The sequence below is a fragment of the Caretta caretta genome, chromosome 3, assembly GCF_965140235.1.
Source record: "Caretta caretta isolate rCarCar2 chromosome 3, rCarCar1.hap1, whole genome shotgun sequence".
NCBI classification, from domain to species: domain Eukaryota; kingdom Metazoa; phylum Chordata; order Testudines; family Cheloniidae; genus Caretta; species Caretta caretta.
In genome coordinates this window covers 71754257-71774262 of record NC_134208.1, presented here as the reverse complement: position 1 = coordinate 71774262, position 20006 = coordinate 71754257, and positions in this window count along the sequence as shown.

Sequence of the window (20006 nt, the reverse complement as noted above, 5' to 3'; positions counted from 1 at the left end):
TTTTTAAAATGTTTGTGATTTATAAGTCAAATATGTGATTTTTGGGGAGCATAACACATGGTTTTCGGGATTGGCAATACTGATAATCACAAGAGAAGAAGTGAAGTGATTAGTTGTGAAGCCTGAGTGTAATAAAGCTGTGGAACACAGGGGTGTTGGTAAGATCATGGACTGTATTTCCTAGCCCCAGTCACTGGATATGAACAATGTTACAAATGGTTAATACTTGTGTCACATGACAGGGGTCGGTATCAACTGGACAATGGGCAAACAAGTTCTTACATATATATATATATATATATAGTTGGTCTCAACTGGAATCCAAACATTTCTTTAAATGAGCTCCCCCCACACCCTGAACCTCCTCTTCTCTATGGCTTTGCTTACCACTTGGCCTCCAGATTTATAGAATCATAGAATCATAGAATATCAAGGTTGGAAGGGACCTCAGGAGGTCATCTAGTCCAACCCCTGCTCAAAGCAGGACCAATCCCCAATTTTTGCCCCAGATCCCTAAATGGCCCCCTCAAGGATTGAACTCACAACCCTGGGTTTAGCAGGCCAATGCTCAAACCACTGAGCTATCCCTCCCCTTTAAGTTAAAGTTTTAAATTTTAAATTAGATTTAAAGTTAATAAATTTATTGAAATAAATTAATAAACATTTATTATTTATAACTCCTCATAGATGTAAGCAGAGTCAGGATGAGCGCCACCCTGACATCTGGTGGTGAGGTGTGGCAAGTTGTGGAAAAGAACTTCAGGGGCTGATCTCATTTGCATAAGCACACCCACCCCGCCTAGAATGAGGCCATAGTTGCCCAAATGGTCACTTTGGCTGATGTGGGATCCCCAGTGTCTCTGTTATTGGGGCAGGAAGAATAAATTGTTATTACCCTGATTATGGGAATCAAGGACAATGGAACTGTAACTTGGTCTTTTGTTATGATGGAGGGACTCGCCATCAACTAAGTAGCGCTCGCTAGGCAAGGGACATGGGTTCCAAAACTCTGTGAACTGAGAGAGGTTGGAGACAGGTGTTAGTACCTGGTGGTGTGGGCCCCTTTGTGAGGGCCTGAAACATCAATTACACCTCTGTCTCTCTCCACAGTGGAACATCAGAGCTAATTTTGGGTCTATTAGGAGTCTAACTACAGGTGCTGAGCTGAATTAACTTTGGCCTTATGGTGCACCAGCGCTGGGGCTCCCACTATACAAGCTGAAATCACTGAGCACTGTGTTAAGTAGTGGGGAGCCTGAAGATCTGTTGCGGAGAGGAGCAGTTCGTGGACAGCTGGAGCAGCTTGTGGACCGGCTGGTGGAGCAGTTCATGGGACAGCAGGAGCTGCTTATGGGATGCAGAGCGGAGCAGTTCGTGGGACGGCTGGCGGAGCGAAGCAGATCGGAGTGAAGCCCTATGGAGCTGTGGGGCAGTCAGCTTCAGATCATGTAAGGTGCCCCTTACCTCTTCTTCACCCCCTCCTCCCCCCTCCACACACATACACATTTTCACCCAGACTGGGGAGTAACACTCTGCAGATGAACTTTGAACTCTGGGGCTGGACTTTTGGGTTGTTGGACTTTTTGGACTTTGGGTGATTTTTGGATTGTTGGACTCAAGAACCCGAGGGAAAGGACATGGCCCAATTTGCTGGGGTGGGTCTTTGCTCATGGTTTGGTTGATGAACCCGAGTTGTGGTGTTTTCCCAATTTAATGCTGATGTCGTTTACCTCATGTTATTAAATATTCTCTGCTACACCGAGACTCTGTGCTTGTGAGAGGGGAAGTATTGCCTCTTTGAGGCGCCCAGGGGTGTGTATAAGATTTTCCCAGGTCACTGGGTGGGGGCTTGAGCCAGTTTTGCATTTGCTTTGATGAGAGGGAACTGTATACTGAACCCGGCCCCTGCTGCTATCAACTCGGCCTGGGAGAAGGGTTACATATATATTAGGAACATGTTGAAACATTTCTGGGTCAAATCTGAGATACCTGTTAACACCATCTTTTAATAATTCACTTCTTCTAACACTAGAGGTCAGCCATTATGCCAGCCGTTATAAGCCCAGGAGGAAAATATTCTATGATAGTCACTGAGGCACATAAAAGTCCTTCTTCAGGACAGCCTCTGTGCACATGATCTCAGCTCTAGAACTAATCTAAAACTGGGAGGAATTTTTCATTAAAATTTTCACAAAAATGTGCCTTTCATTTTTATTAATAAAAATAATAAATCAGCATATTTTGACCAGTTTTACTCAGCACCCCTTGGTGCCTCAAGACTAGTTAAATCTGAGTTACACATTTGGGTCAGAGCCTGCTCCCAGAGATCAGTGAGAGCTGACACATTCCAAAAATGCCATTGGTCCACAGGTTCTTTATTTTTTTTTCTACATATGTGTGCACTGCATTGGCACAGCCTAGTATATTTCACAGATGACTGTGCTTTGCTTTGCCACTTGTGAGTGAAAGTTATCACCAATTCCGGAAAATAAATATTATTTTATTATTCTCTACTGTGCTTTCCTTCAGCATTAGAATAAACCAGTATTATCAAATGGTCTATATCAACCTCTTTAAAAAAAAAGAAAAGAAAATGTGATAAAAATTGCTTGTGAAAGGTTACAATGATTAATCACATCTGCAGACATTCCATTTTAGCTTTTCTGGTTTTGTTCCAAGCAACATTTCTTTCGAAAATGCATTACACTCAGGTTTCAATGCTGTAATATGGTATTTTCTCTTACCTATAAAAAATTACATTAGAAATGTAAAAATTCCTACCACATAATTATTCTATTTTTGAGAAAATGCTTTCACAACCACAGAAAACTGACTGAATGTGCACATCTATAGAACAAACAAAGGAGTTTTCATAGTAGATGGCTCCAAATTTCCAAACAGATTCCAAATTAATGAGACAATGTGAATTTCTAGCACAGAGTGAGTGCTGTTTGTTTTGTCTAAGTATTTAGCAATCAGCCAAATTCAGAAGTGGCTTCTTAGGCCAAGGTCCAAGCTCACTTTGTGGGCACAGCAATCTGTTCACATACTTCATTTTGCAGGAGTAAGGTCTTAATATATTACACTGGTTTAGACTCCCTTACCTCTGGGCAGAATAGGCCAGGGGGCGTTTAACTAAGCAGAAGGGGAGTTAACTTATATCATCTTAGTCATCATTTTACTTCTGCAGTTGGCCTTGATGTCTCTTCCCTATCATCGGCAAATACTTTGAGATGTGTTTTTTTTAAACTAAAAGTTTCTCAGTAAATTGTACAGACGGCATTATCAGAACCTAATTATGATCATGGAGTCAGAAAATGGATTGCATTCCCCATATATTATTAATGCTCTTCAGATCCTCATTTGTCATGTTCAAAGTTATGTAGAAATGATATTCAAGGAACCCTAACTCCTTGCTGCAGTCACTCCCATAATTCTTGTCCCTCACCCCTCACCACACCATCTTAAACTCCTGGATAACATCAGAATTAGAATACCATTCTCATAGGATTGTACAGAAAATGTAAGGATGAAAGGAAATCCTTGATGATGAAAATTAGGCTCAGTACTATAAAAATAATTTAATTAACATTCTCAGCTAGATATTAGCTAATGATCTGTGTGTTGGAAGAAAGAATTAATTTGGTAGAACCAGATGATGTTTACTGTATGCACATCTCTAGTCCTTAGGTACAGTATGACCTACAATTAATCTGATTGCATGTTACATGATTAAGGGTGATGAAATATTATTAATATCTGCATACCAATTCAGTGATTTTGTTTAAAGAGTTGTAATTACCAATTGAAGAGGTAAAAATGTCACAGATGTTTTATGTCACTGGCAACACAAGAACTCAGACATTCTATAAAGCTTTTCCACCTTTACTTATACTAAGTACTCCTTGAGGTGTAAGGTACACTCAGTAAAAGTAAGTGTGGGACAATCTTGCCCTTAGGCCCCCAATTCCAGAAAGCACTCCAGCACATGTTTAGGTCTACCCCTCTTCCTCAAAGCCAAACCAAAGACTGACTTTTGGTGGTGTTAGGTTAAAATAAACTCACAAGAAACTCTCTCATACCACCCAGCTTCCTGCTGAACCATGCAGAATCATGATTGCACAGAGTTCTCATGTGGGTTTTGTGTGGCTCCAGGTTTTATACTGAATAGTGCTATTTCATGAAACACAAAAATGTTTCTCACTGTTACTATTTATTTCAGGTTAAGTAACCTGCAATTGCTAATAGAAAAGGTGAACATATGCAGCTCTCTGTCAAGGATAATGAGACAGAAAATGTATCATGAAGGCAAGAGTTATACAAACAATCTAAAAAAGTTCCAAAGCCTCTCCCATCCCATTCACCAGCATTTACATTTGCTAAAACTATAAGCCATTTGCTGAAAGAAAACTATATAGCAAATTAGATCCTGCCACATAGCCAGTGATCACTTAACACAGAGTTATGCCAACAACAGCTGCTTAAACTTTTATAGTACCTTATCATTACAAGCCATCTCAAGGTGCTTCATAATATAACATTAAAACTGAAGGTTAATCCATTTTGTAGATTTGCTGTTTAGATAAAATCTAATGGACCAAATTCATCCCCTGTGTAACTTCCAAGATCTCAGGAGAGTTACAGAAAGGATTAATGTGGTCCATTGAAAACAAATATGTCTTATGTTTAGAGCGAAAAAGGAACTTTCACAATAGAGCAAAAGGAGGCAGAGAGGAAGGCAATTTATTGGCCTGCCTTTTTAATAATCCCTTTGCTATTATTTCAGATATTTGGATTTGAATACGTGCTTATTATTATTCCTTCATATCAGTTTGGTCATCTGCTTGATCTTGCTGTGACGCCACAACCTTGCCTATATGTAGGTGCCACTATGCCATCTATTGTGATGGAAATGAATGTGATTTTAAAAAATCAGCATTACAGGTTCCCTGTAAGATTAAGAAGAAAAAGAGGATGATCTGGGAAGAAACAAATCCCCATTTAAATACAAATAATTTTGACAATCAGCAAACATGCTAATTCTAAATGAATAAATACATTCCTTCATCTTTGAATAGGTAAAACTTTAAAATAATTCTCCTGAAAGTCTTTTACATAAAGCAAATGCAGTCATTACTGATATCATTAAGCAATGACACCCATAAGGCAGATAACAGGTAAAAGAGTGATCACTCAGAATGGCATATTTCAGCACTGAGGATTCATAGATTATAAAGGTCAGAAGGGAAAGCAGTGGTCTGACCTTCTCCATAACGCAGACCATAGGACTTCCCTGAATTAATTCCTGTTTAAACCAGAGCATCTTTAAAAAAAAAAATCTAATCTCAATTTTATGATTTTCCTTGATGGAGAATCAGCCACAACCCTTCTTGTTCTTCCAATGGTTAATTACCCTCACTTAAGAATTTGCATTCTATTTCTAGGGTATGTCTACACTATGAAATTAGGTTGAATTTATAGAAGTCGGTTTTTTAGAAATGGTGTTTATATAGTCAGTTGTGTGTGTCCCCACACAAAATGCTCTAAGTGCATTAACTCGGCAGAGTGCTTCCATAGTACCGAGGCTAGCGTAGACTTCCGGAGCGTTGCACTGTGGGTAGCTATCCCACAGTTCCCGCAGTCTCTGCCGCCCATTGGAATTCTGGGTTGAGATCCCAATACCTGATGGGGCAAAAACATTTTCACGGGTGGTTCTGGGTACGTCATCAGGCCCTCCCTCCGTGAAAGCAATGGCAGACAATCGTTTCACACCTTTTTTCCTGAGTTACCTGTGCAGATGCCATACCACGGCAAGCATGGAGCCTGCTCAGCTCACTGTCACCGTGCGTCTCCTGGGTGCTGGCAGACGCGGTACTGCATTGCTACACAGCAGCAACCCATTGCCTTGTGGCAGCAGACAGTGCAATAGCCCTGATAACCATCGTCCTCATGTCCGAGGTGCTCCTGGCCGCCTCGGTAAGATCAGTCAGGAGCACCTGGGCAGACATGGCTGCAGGGACTAAAATAGGAGTGACTCGACCAGGTCATTCTCTTTAGTCCTGCCGGCAGTCCTATTGTACCGTCTTCTGCCGAGCAGCCAGGAGATGAGGATGGCTAGCAGTCCTACTGCACCATCTGCTGCCAGCCAAAGATGTAAAAGATAGATGGAGTGGATCGAAACAAGAAATACACCAGATTTGTTTTGTATTCATTTGCTCCCCCCTCCCTCCCTCCAGGAAATCAACGGCCAACAATCGTTTCGTTGAGGTCTGTGAGGGGCACCTTGAAAAGTTTAATGGAGATTCAGTCCTGCCTGAAATACCAAGGGGAGGGATAGCTCAGTGGATTGAGCATTGGCCTGCTAAACCCAGGGTTTTGAGTTCAATCCTTGAGGGGGCCATTCTGTTGATTTTAATTCCCTGTAAGCCAACCCTGTAAGCCATGTCATCAGTCGTCCCTCCCTCCGTCAGAGCAATGGCAGACAATCATTCCACGCCTTTTTTCTGTGCAGACGCCATACCACGGCAACCATGGAGCCCACTCAGATCACTTTGGCAATTAGGAGAACATTAAACACCACGCGCATTATCCAGCAGTATATGCAGCACCAGAACCTGGCAAAGTGAAACCTGGCGAGTAGGCAATGTCAGCGCGGTGACGAGAGTGATGAGGACATGAACACAGACCTCTCTCAAAGCAGGGGCCCTGGCAATGTGGGCATCGTGGTGCTAATGGGGCAGGTTCATGTGGTGGAACGCCAATTCTGGGCCCAGGAAACAAGCACAGACTGGTGGGACCGCAAAGTGTTGCAGGTCTGGGACGATTCCCAGTGGCTGCGAAACTTTTGCATGCATAAGGGCACTTTCATGGAACTTTGTGACTTGCTTTCCTCTTTCCTGAGGTGCAAAAATACCAAGATGAGAGCAGCCCTCACAGTTGAGAAGCGAGTGGCAATAGCCCTGTGGAAGCTTGCAACACCAGACAGCTACCGGTCAGTCGGGAATCAATTTGGAGTGGGCAAATCTACTGTGGGGGCTGTTGTCATGCAAGTAGCCAACGCAATCAAAGATCTCCTGTTATCAAGGGTAGTGACCCTGGGAAATGTGCAGGTCAGAGTGGATGGCTTTGCTGCAATGGGATTCCCTAACTGTGGTGAGGCCATAGACAGAACCCATATCCCATCTGGGCACCAGAGCACCATATCCCTATCTTGGCACTGGAGCACCAAGCCAGCGAGTACATAAACAGCAAGGGGTACTTTTCAATAGTGCTGCAAGCACTGGTGGATCACAAGGGACTTTTCTCCAGCATCCACGTGAGATGGCCGGGAAAGGATCTTCAGGAACTCTGGTCTGTCTGAATGGCTGCAGCAAGGGACTTACTTTCCAGAACAGAAAATAACCGTTGGGAATGTTGAAATGCCTATAGTGATCCTTGGGGACCCAGCCTACCCCTTAATGCCATGGCTCATGAAGTAGCAGTCAGGAGCTGTTCCTGGGCAGTAGTCAGGAGCTGTTCAACTACAGGCTGAGCAAGTGCAGAATGGTGGTAGAATGTGCATTTGGACATTTAAAAGTGCGCTGGTGCAGTTTACTGACTCGGTTAGACTTCAGCGAAACCAATATTTCCACCGTTATTACTGCTTGCTGTGCGCTCCACAATATCTGTGAGAGTAAGGGGGAGACGTTTATGGCGGGGTGGGAGGTTGGGAGGCAAATCGCCTGGCTGCTGGTTATGCGCAGCCAGACACCAGGGCAGTTAGAAGAGCACAGGAGGGTGCGGTGCGCATCAGAGAAGCTTTGAAAACCAGTTTCAGGACTGGCCAGGCTACGGTGTGAAAGTTCTGTTTGTTTCTCCTTGATGAAACCCCCCACTACTTGGTTCACTCTTCTTCCCTATAAGCTAACCACCCTCCCCTCCTCCCTTCGATCACCGCTTGCAGAGGCAATAAAGCCATTGTTGCTTCATATTCATGCATTCTTTATTAATTCATCACACAAATAGGGGGATAACTGCCAAGGTAGACCGGGAGGGGTGGTGGAGGAGGGAAGGACAAGGCCACACAGCACTTTAAAAGTTTAAAACTTTAAAACTTATTGAATGCCAGCCTTCTGTTGCTTGGGCAATCCTCTGGGGTGGAGTGGCTGGGAGGCCGGAGGCCCCCCCACTACTTTCTTGGGTGTCTGGGTGAGGAGGCTATGGAACCTGGGGAGGAGGGCAGTTGGTTACACAGGGGCTGTAGCGGCGGTCTGTCCTCCTGCTGACTTTCCTGCAGCTCAACCATACTCTGGAGCATATTAGTTTGATCCTCCAGCAGCCTCAGCATTGAATCTTGCCTCCTCTCATCACGCTGCTGCCACCTTTCAGCTTCAGCCCTCTCCTCAGCCCGCCACTTACTCTCTTCAGCCCGCCAGCTCTCCTCCCTGTCATTTTGTGCTTTTCCTGCACTCTGACATTGTCTGCTCCACGTATTCGTCTGTGCTCTGTCAGTGTGGGAGGACAGCATGAGTTCAGAGAACATTTCATCGCGGGTGCTTTTTTTTTCACCTTCTAATCTTCGCTAGCCTCTGGGAAGGAGAAGATTCTATGATCCTTGAAACACATGCAGCTGGTGGAGAAAAAAAAAGGGACAGTGGTATTTAAAAAGACACATTTTATAGAACAATGTGTACACTCTTTCAGGGTAAACCTTGCTGTTAACATTACATACATAGTACATGTGCTTTCATTCCAAGGTCTCATTTTGCCTCCCCCCACCACGTGGCTAGCCCCTTTTCCCTCCCCCCTTCCTGTGGCTAACAGCGGGGATTATTTCTGTTCAGCCACAGGCAAACAGCCCAGCAGAAACGGCCACCTCTGAATGTCCCCTTAAGAAAAGCACCCTATTTCAACCAGGTGACCATGAATGATATCTCACTCTCCTGAGGATAACACAGAGAGATAAAGAACGGATGTTGTTTGAATGCCAGCAAACACACACTGCAATGCTTTGTTCTGCAATGATTCCCAGCTATGTGCTATTGGCCTGGCGTGGTAAAGTGTCCTACCATGGTGGACGGAATAAGGCTACCCTCCCCAGAAACCTTTTGCAAAGGCTTTGGGAGTATATCCAGGAGAGCTTTATGGAGATGTCCCTGGAGGATTTTCGCTCCATCCCCAGACACGTTACCAGACTTTTCCAGTAGCTGTACTGGCCGTGAATGCCAGGGCAAATTAATCATTAAACATACTTGCTTTTAAACCATGTATACTATTTAAAAAGGTACACTCACCAGAGGTCCCTTCTCCACCTTGCGGGTCTGGAATGCAGCCTTGGGTGGGTTCGGGGAGTACTGGCTCCAGGTCCAGGGTGAGAAACAGTTCCTGGCTGTCAGGAAAACCAGTTTCTCTGCTTGCTTGCTGTGAGCTATCTACAACCTCATCATCATCATCTTCCTCGTCCCCAAAACCTGCTTCCGTGTTGCCTCCATCTCCATTGAAGGAATCAAACAACACGGTTGGGTAGTGGTGGCTGAACCCCCTAAAATGGCATGCAGCTCATCATAGAAGCGGCATGTTTGGGGCTCTGACCAGGAGTGGCCGTTTGCCTCTCTGGTTTTCTGGTAGGAGTGCCTCAGCTCCTTAAGTTTCACGCGGCACTGCTTCGGGTCCCTGTTATCGTCTCTGTCCTTCATGCCCTGGGAGATTTTGAGAAATGTTTTGGCATTTTGAAAACTGGAACGGAGTTCTGATAGCACGGATTCCTCTCCCCATACAGCGATCAGATCCCATACCTCCTGTTTGGTCCATGCTAGAGTTCTTTTGCGATTATGGGACTTCATCATGGTCACTTCTGCTGATGAGCTTTGCACTCACCTGCAGCTTGCCACGCTGACCAAACAGGAAATGAAATTCAAAAGATCGTGGGTCTTTTCCTGTCTACCTGGCCAGTGCATCTGAGTTGAGAGTGCTGTCCAGAGCAGTCACAATGGAGAACTCTGGGATAGCTCCCAGAGGCCAATACTGTCTAATTGCATCCACAGTCCCCCAAATTCGACCCGGCAAGGCCAATTTCAGTGCTAATCCACTTGTCAGGGGTTGAGTAAGGAAATTGATTTTAAGAGCCCTCCCTTTAAGTTGAAAAAAAGGGCTTCGTCATGTGGACGGGTGCAGGGTTAAATCAATTTAACGCTGCTAAATTCGACCTCAACTCCTAGTGTAGACCGGGGCTTAGTCTCAGTTTGTCAAGCATCAGCTTCCAGCCAGGATCCTGTTGGAAGGATTGGCTGGAAGGAGACCTGCAATAGTTGACATAAACAAGAGACCAAGAAAAGAGAGGGGACAAGATTTTCAAAAATGCCTGCCTAAATTATGCTGCTACATCTTCACTAAGGTACCAAAAAATTGACCTATTTTCAAAAGTGCTGAGGTGCCAGCATCTCCCACTGACTTCAAGCCACTTATTTCAGTGACTATATACAGAATTAGCTGCCTAATTTTAGAATTTTTTTTTAATGTTGGTTAGAGTCACTAATTGAGAAAGGTAACTTGTACCTTGTTCTTTTAGAGTTTTTTGAGTGGAGCTGGTCAAAAATGATAAATATGTTTCATGACAATTTAATTTTTCAAACTTTTTTCAAATTTGAAAGTTTCTATATTTTTAATAAGGGGAAAAATGTTTTTTTTGTCAAAATTCAGAAAATTTTGAAAAAAAATAAACAGTGTTTTTCCTAGAAAAGGACATTTTTCACTGAAAAAAGGTTTCAACAATTTTTGACCATCTTTATGAGTAATACATATTAAATTAACATGAAACTGAATTGAACTCTTACAAAAATCCCTTTTTGAAAGATTTAATTAAAATTAAAAATTTAGTTCACTGTACCGATACGTTTTAAATTCTCTGCTGACTAAATTTTGAATTACGTTTATTAACAAATTAGGTTTAGGTAAACTATACAATGTGGAATAGAATTTGATCCTTCATTTCTTCCACAAACGTAGCTCCTGCTGAACTCAGTGGTGGTTGCAGGTGTACAAAGAATGCAGGAATGGTGCTTTTGACAGGTGCCAGATGGAGATCACAGAAAGCAGAAAACCTCTGGTTATGTGTAGCACAAAATTGGCAAAACTTGGGTTAAACTCACTCGGGAGCCCCCACGTACATCTCTTATGCCCCCTCCCAAAAGATCCTTTGCCCATTGATCAGTCTACGTGGACAGGTTGGATTAGGGTTGCCGATTTTGGTTGAACATATTCCTGGAGGTTTCTTTAATTCTTTAATTAATCTTTACTTCCTGGAGACTTGAGAGTTGGCAACCCTAAATTGCATACTGGATACATACATGGAAAAGCAGGGAGTAATCCTTCCTGCTAGATTCTATTCGACATTGGTGAGGCCTCATCTGGAGTACTGTGTCCAGTTTTGGGCCCCACACTTCAAGAAGGATGTGGATAAATTGGAGAGAGTCCAGCGAAGGGCAACAAAAATGATTAGGGGTCTGGAACACATGAGTTATGAGGAGAGGCTGAGGGAGCTGGGATTGTTTAGCCTGCAGAAGAGAAGAATGAGGGGGGATTTGATAGCTGCTTTCAACTACCTGAAAGGGGGTTCCAAAGAGGATGGCTCTAGACTGTTCTCAATGGTAGCAGATGACAGAACGAGGAGTAATGGTCTCAAGCTGCAGTGGGGGAGGTTTAGATTGGATATTAGGAAAAACTTTTTCACTAAGAGGGTGGTGAAACACTGGAATGCGTTACCTAGGGAGGTGGTAGAATCTCCTTCCTTAGAGGTTTTTAAGGTCAGGCTTGACAAAGCCCTGGCTGGGATGATTTAACTGGGAATTGGTCCTGCTTCGAGCAGGGGGTTGGACTAGATGACCTTCTGGGGTCCCTTCCAACCCTTATATTCTATGATTCTATGATTGTAAAGTGACTGGAGAGCCACTCTGATTCATATAGGCATGGGAACTCGGGCTGCAACACCCCCATGTTTTATGTGGGGCTCTGCTCCTGGCCCAACGCCTGGGATCCCAACAGCTGGCCCAATGCCTAGGGTCCTGGATGCCAGCCCCAGCCTTGCTCCTTCTCCTGTCTACACCCCCACCCCAGAGCCACAGCCCTGCTCCCAGCCCCAGGTCTACAGAGCGGTGGGAGGCTCGGACAGGGGTAAAGGGGTGTAACACCTCCACTATTAAACATGTTCCAGCGCCACTGCTGATTATGATATTTCAGCTCAATAGCGAAAGTAGCCACCATAGGCCATTTCATGTCCAGGGAGATAGGTGGGATATCTCTGACCTGACTCTGTGTGTGTCCGTGCAAAGAGTTTATGGAGTGGAGGTCTCTGTGACCTGGGGGGATGAATGCCCTCCCTCTTCCCCCAAATGTTGTATCCCTAATTGATTCCACTGCCTAGAGGACCTCTGCAGCTATGTAATAGGGGGCTGGATTTAGCCCTTAACATGAAACTTGAGGTGCTGAAGTGATGCATAGGGCCTCGTACTGGGGTGAACTACACCAGGGAGATCCAACCTAAGGTATAAGAGCAGTTCAATCTCCATGCTTAATTCAATCCATCTCAGCTTAAATAGTCAGCAAGGGTAACATCTAATTTATAATGCAGTTACTTGTTTCATCTCCTCGGAACTGGTCTAAGGCCACCAGGAAACTATACAGCCAAAGAAAGAGGTGTAACATGACAACAACATTGGTCACAACTAACCTGTGCCAGATTTGAACCTATAGTTTAATGGTTAAAAGCTATGCTTCCTAGAAACAGAGCCATGAACCATCAAGTCCCCCTATATTTTATATAATTTAACCTTGTACTCAGAATATGCTCTCTTCCGTTTTCATTTCAAACATTTTGGGTTTCTGATGCATCCTCACAATAGGAATCACATTTTTTAATATATTCTCAAGATTGATTACTGCAGTTCTTTATGCCTCAGTGGGACATTGCACCATAAAGCATTTTTATTAATGATCTGGAAGAAGGGATAAACAGAGCATTAATTGAATTTGCAGATAATACCAAATTAAGAGGTGTTGCAAACACTACTGAAGCATGAGAAATACAAAGGGATCTAAAACCATGAGAAATGAAGTTTGGGCAGGAAATAACAAAATGAACTTCAGCCAGGAAAACTGCATACCAAATACACCTGGGGATTAATAATAATCCAAAACACAGATATTCAATGGGTGTGAGATACTTGCAAATACAGTAACACTGAATGGGACCCAGGGCTCTAAAGTGGCAGCAAATTAGAAACAAAGTGGCTTTGAGCTGCACATACAGCAATGCAATGTGACAGTGGAAAAAAAGGACAATTTTGTCTGTGTGCAATACACAGGATAATCAAATCATAGACCAAGGGGATGAGAGTTCCTCTCCATATGGCAATGTGAGACCATACACCTAGAATACTCACAGTTCTGGGCACCTCATTATCAAAAACTGAAGGGAATTCAGAAGAGGGCAATAAAAATGATTTAAGCAGCTGGAAAGAGTGATTTATGAGGAAGATTAAAAGAACATGAACGGAATATATATACAGTATAGCAAAGGGGTTAGATACCCACTAGAATACTAGGAAACTCCCATCTTCTGTGAATCAGGCACAGAAGGGACATGTAACACACACTCACCAATGGGTGGCACACTTCCTCTGGACAGATGCCCTATTGCTTGAAGAACTTAAAATAAGGGTAAACATGTAACCCACTGGTCAGTATGTGTACGTATCCCTCCCTGTGCGCAATCCACAGAGGATATTATGTCTGTTAGCTCCAGAAACTGGCTCTTTAGCTCAAGCTGTAGAGATTTCTGCTTTCAGCTGTGACAGTACCTGACTGAAGCCAAACTGTGCAGGCCAGGATAATGGCTGTCACATAGGTAGGGGCCTGCCTGGGATTCAATCTGTCCTGGGCCTCTGTCCAGAGGAAGTACGCCACTCACTGGTGAGTGTATGTAACATGTTCCCTCTGTGCCTGATCCACAGAGGATGGGACTCTCTTGCAGCCCCAAAAAAACTGCATAAGAATGGATTTGGCCCTAAAATGCTGCAATTTGCCCATTCCCAAGTAGCAAATGGAGTATAAGTTTTTGCCTAGTGAATTTACTTGTGTGGGAATTAAAGCGTTATGCATTTAATGACAGAATGGGGATGGGAAATAGTTAAGGCTACAATTTAGTCACGGATATTTTTAGTAAAAGTCATGGACAGGTCACAGGCAAAACCCAAAAAATCACAGCCCATGACCTGTCCATGACTTATACCATAAACACCCCTGACTGACTCTTGTGCGGGGGGGGGGGGGAAGAGTCCAGGTGGGCTCGCTGCCAGAGGGAGACCTGGGGGGCCAGTGGCTGCTCTGGCCGCCACTGGGTTGGGGAGTCCCGGGGCCCAGCTACTGCTCTGGCAGCCCCGGGACCACTGCTCAGGTGGTCCCTGGGGCCAGCTACATCAGCCACTGCTCAGGTGGTCCCCGGGCCCGCCAGAGCAGCGGCCGATGTGGCTGCCTGTGGGCTGCCTGAGCAGCTCACTGCAGAGCCACTCCAGCAGCGGCTGGTGTGGCTGTCACCAGGGCTGCCTGAGCAGCTGGTCCCGGGCAGCTCTGGGGTCAGCAACACTGGCTGCTGCAGAAGTCATAGAGCTCACAGGAAGCCATGGAATCTGTGACTTCTGAAACCTCCGTGACAAACAAGGAGCCCTATAAATAGTTTTTTAGCATATTTCCTTTACATAAAGAACTGTAAATTTGATAGAATGATTTTGATGAAATTTAGACACCTAACCTGTTTAGTGGGATTTTCCAAAGCACGTATCTGCCTATCTATATCTAAATACCTTTGAAAATCTGCCCCTACTTTTAAAAATCTATTCTCCCTCTTGCACCATCCTCTATATTTGTGTAATATCTTGCCAACTTTTTCCAAAGAAATTATATTGATATTGTGATCACCCTCCATTGCGCCTATCTCCTAACATCTTCTCCTTCTTCTGCCCTGTTACCAAGAGGGAAGGTTCTTCTCAGCCCTCTCCACTTACCCCAGTGACTCCATTTCCTGTCCTCTTAAAACCTGTCAAGTCTCTACTTGGGTGCTTGTGTAAGCAGGGGAAGAGTCCCGCTATTGTGGGGAACTTTCCTGGATTCTGCACTACCCTGGTGAAGTGGGCTAGCGAAAGGATCTGAGTCCTCGCTCCCACTTCCTTTACCCAGTGGCCTCCCTGCCCTTGAGGACTCCCCTTCCACTCTCCTGTATGGTAGAATCCTTGTAACCCCAACAAGGCTGGGCCAGGATTCCTGGGGGGCTCGACCCCCAACCCTGCTGTGGTCACCTAGGACAGGAGTTAGGGTGTCCCCACTCCGGGGTACTCTCTCTGCACTGGGCACTTCTCTGACCCACTGACCATTACATACAAGTTAAAGCAAATGCAAGTTATTTAATCAACAATTAATTTTAAAAAGAATAAGGAAAAATGGGAAAGGTTAAAGGAAATACATCAACCCGCTCTGTGGCAGGGAACATCACACACAGTGTCTCGGGAATGTCAGGGCAGTTCACAGTCTGCTCCTTGTAAGTCCCAGGCCTTCTTCTTAGGCCCTGGCTGTGCTGCAGGGATGCTGTGGGTTGGACACTTGCTCAGGTGGTGGCCACACGCTCTCAGTGGTAGGACCTTTCTTCCCAGTGTCGCCCTTGCCCTGTTGGGGTTACGATCCAAGCCTGGCCTGCAGAGCCTCTTGGCTGAGGCATCTCCATGTGCTGGGCCTGCTGCCTAGGGTCCCCCTCGCTCTCCCCAGCTGCTCACCACACCCAGCTCCGAACTGCTCCAGCTCCACCACTCTGTCTCAGCACTGCTGCTGCTGCTCTGCCTCCAGCTCCCTGGGCTGCTTCTTTGGCCCCTCTGCCTCTGGTTGCTACAGCTCAGCTCCCAGGACAGGTCTGCTCTGCAGGCTGCTTCTGTGACTCTGCTCCCAGCACTGACCTGCTTCCTGGGCTGCTTTTCTGGCCCCTCTGGCTCTGGTTGCTGCAGCTCTGCTCCCAGGGCAAGTCTGCTCTCTCTGGGCTGTGCCTCTGGATTTGGGGCTGCAGCTCTGCTCCGAGGACAGGGTCTGCTCTCTCTGGGCTGCTTTTCTGGTCCCTCTGGATTTGGCACAACTCTGCTCCCCAGCTTAGCTTGGGCCCCTGCTTTTTCCTTAGCTCAGCCCCACCCTGTCTGACCCAGTCAAATCCAGCTCACACGGAGGACGGGACCTCCCTGGCCTCCTGACTCCCTGATTAGCCTGCCCACCCTGTTATTCAGGCTGACCTGGAGCATTGGCCTCTCCCCATTGTTCCTGGGCACTGGCAGTCTCAGGGTCCTGATTTCCCCTTCCCCCTTTTTAGTACTGGGAGCTAGCCATTAAAACACCCCCACTGAATGTTAGTAAGGGGGCAACAGTCCCCTTACACTTGTATAGTGCTAGCATGATAGGGTATTGATCTGATTAGGGTTTCTGGAAAGTCTCAATAATTTTACTATTAATCATTGTTAATAATAGGATCCTTTAAGTGGTGGAGATTCAATCTGAACCTCTGCTTCCCCCACTCTTATATCTTGTTTTCAGGAATTAGCTAGCTGGTCCACTCCCCCTATTGTGTATGCTTAGAGGGCCTGGCAAGATAGCAGCACCTCTCTCTGCAGCACCTGGAGAGAAAGGCTCTTGTGCTCACTGTGTGAGCAACTGAGTTGTGATGGACTAGTTTAAAGGTTGGAGCAGTTATAACTGAATCAAGCGAGAATACGGTCCAGGAGCAAAGCCAAAGATCGGAGCCAGGAGTCAGAAGCTGAAACCTAACTTGAAGGGTTGTACATAGTCACAGTCAGGAGGCATAGCCAGAGGTCAGAGCTAGGAGTCAGAAACCAGGTCAGTTTGGGGGAAGGGAAGAGAAGAGAGGAGAGGGATAGCTCAGTGGTTTAAGCATTGGACTGCTAAACCCAGGGTTGTGAGCTCAATCCTTGAGGGGGCCATTTAGGGATCTGGGGCAAAAATTGGGGATTGGTCCTGCTTTGAGCAGGGGGTTAGACTAGATGATCTCCTGAGGTCCCTTCCAACTTTGATATCCTATGAGGCTGCACAAGAGACAGCAAGGAGAAGACCAAGCATAGCTACAGGTGGGGCCCACACTGAGCAGCTACTATGCTTAAGTATCAGCCTTTTGACTCCTGCAGCCAATCAGGTGGCTAAAGCAATCAGATTTTATCAGGGCCAACTACACACATTAGGTTGCCAGGAAACTGGCTCTACTGCAGGCTAGCACAGGGCACAGTGTTACTGCCACTGCACTGACTTGTCCTCTTTGGGGAAAAAAAGGGAATTTCCTTAACCCTGGTGGATTCTGGCGACATTTCTCAGTCCCAGAGCCAATGCATGTAGCAGCTGCAGCAACAGAAAAAATAACCTTTCCATGCCTAAAGCTGCAGGGCCATTTAAATGCTAGGCTACCTGGTTGGGGAGCAGGCACAACTGGCCCATCATCCTGAAGAAAGAGGTATGAAGGAGTGAAAAGAAGGCCACCACCTTAAGATCTGGGTGCTTCCAAAGGGAATGGGAGATGAATGGAAAGGTTTGGAACATAAGACCAGCCATACTTGGTCAGACCAAAGGTCCATATAGCCCCGTATCCTGTCTTCCGACAGTGTCCAATGCCAGGCACCCCAGAGGGAACGAACAGAACAGGTAATCATCAAGTGATCCATCCCCTGTTGCCCATTCCCAGCTTCTAGCAAACAGAGGCTAGGGACACCATCCCTGCCTATTGATGAACCTATCCTCCATGAATAGGGTCCTTCAAAATTCACGGTTCATTTTGGTCAATTTAATAGTCATAGGATTTTTTAAATAGTACATTTCATGATTTCAGCTATTGAAATCTGAAATTTCACAGTGTTGTAATTGCTGAGATCCTGACCCAAAAAGGAGTTGTGGGGTGGTTGCAAGGTTAGTGTAGTGGGGGTTGTGGTACTGCCACCCTTACTTCTGTGCTCCTGCTGGTGGTGATGCTGCCTTCAGAACGGGGCAACTGGAGCACAGCGGCCGGAAGCCCAGCTCTGAAGACAGAAGAAGCGCAGAAGGAAGAATGGCATAGTATGGTATTGCCACCCTTATTTCTGCGCTGCTGCCTGTAGAGCTTGGCCCTCAGTCAGCAGCTGCCATTCTCCAGCCTCCCAGCACAGAAGTAAGGGTGGCATGGTATAGTATTGCCACCCTTCTGTGCTGCTGTTGATGGGGCGCTGCTTCAGAGCTGGGGGCCTGGCCAACGGCCATCACTCTCCGGCCACCTGCTCTGAAGGCAGCTCAGAAGTAAGGGTAGCAATACCATGAACCCCCCACCCCAAATAACCTTGCAATTCCCCCCCTTCCCCACAACTCCTTTTTGGGTCAGGACCTCCAATATGAGAAATGCTGGTATCCTCTGTGAAATCTGTATAGTATAGGGTAAAAGCATTGTGAGATCCCTTTGTAACTCTTCGCATTCTGCTTTGGACTTAACTATCTTGAATAGTTTTGTGTCATCTACAAACTTTGCCACCTCACTATTTACCCCTTTTTTACTGATCACTTATGATTATGTTGAATAGGACTGCTCCCAATATAGACCCTTGGGGGACACCACTGTTTACTTCTCTCCATTCTGAAAACTGACCATTTATTCCTACCCTTTGTTTCCTGTCTTTTAAAAAGTTACTGATCCATGAGAGGATCTTCCCTCTTATTCTGTGATAGCTTACATTGCTTTAGAGCCTTTGGTGAGGACCCTTGTCAAAAGTTTTCTGAAAATCTAAGTACAGTACATCCACTGGATCACCCTTGCTTGTTGATCCCCTCAAATAATTCTCCTAGATTAGTGAGACTTGATTTCCCTTTACAAAAATCATGTTGACTCTTCTCCAACAAATTATGTTCATCTATGTGTCGGACAATTTTGTTCTTTACTATAGTTTCAACCAGTTTGCCCAGTACTGAAGTCAGGCTTACTGGCCTGTAATTGCTGGGATCATGTCTGGAGTCCTTTTCAAAAATTGGTGTCACATTAGCTATCTTCCAGTCATTTGGTACAGAAGCTGATTTAAATGATGTTTTACATATCACAGTTAATAGTTTTGCAATTTCACATTTGAATTCCTTCAGAACTCTTGGGTGAATACCATCTGGTCCTGGTGACTTATTACTGTTTAGTTTATCAATTTGTTCCAAAACCTCCTCTAATGACACCTCAATCTGGGATAGTTCCTCAGGTTTGTCACCTAAAGAGAATGGCTCAGGGTTGGGAATCTCCCTCACATCCTCAGCCGTGAAGACCGATGAAAAGAATTCATTTAGTTTCTCTGCAATGGCCTTCTCATCCTTGAGTGCTCCTTTAGCATCTCAATCGTCCAGAGGCCCCACTGGTTGTTTGCCAGGATTCCTGCTTCTGATGTACTTAAAAAAAATTGCTGTTACTTTTTGAGTCTTTGGCTAGCTGTTTTTCAAATTCTGTTTTGGCCTTCCTATTATAACTTCACTTGCAAGAGTTTATACGCCTTTCTATTTTCCTTAATAGGAGTTAACTTTCACTTTTTAAAAGATGTCTTTTTGCCTCTAAATGTTTCTCTTACTTTGTTGTTTAGCTACGGTGGTACTTTTTTGGTCCTCTTACTATGTTTTTTTAATTTGGGGTATACATTTAATTTGAGCCTCTGTTATGGTGTCTTTAAAAAGTTTCCGTGCAACTTGCAGGTATTTCACTTTTGGCACTGTACCTTTTAATTTCTCTTTAACTTCCTCATTTTTTGTGCAGTTCCCCTTTCTGTGAGCCATTGTGGTGTTTTCCCTGCCACAGGGATGTTAAATTTAATTATTTTATGGTCTCTACTATCAAGTGGTTCAGCAATATTCACCTCTTGGACCAGATCCTGTGTTCTATTTAGGACTAAATCAATAATTGCCTCTCCTCTTGTGAGTTTCAGGACTAGCGGCTCCAAGAAGCAGTCATT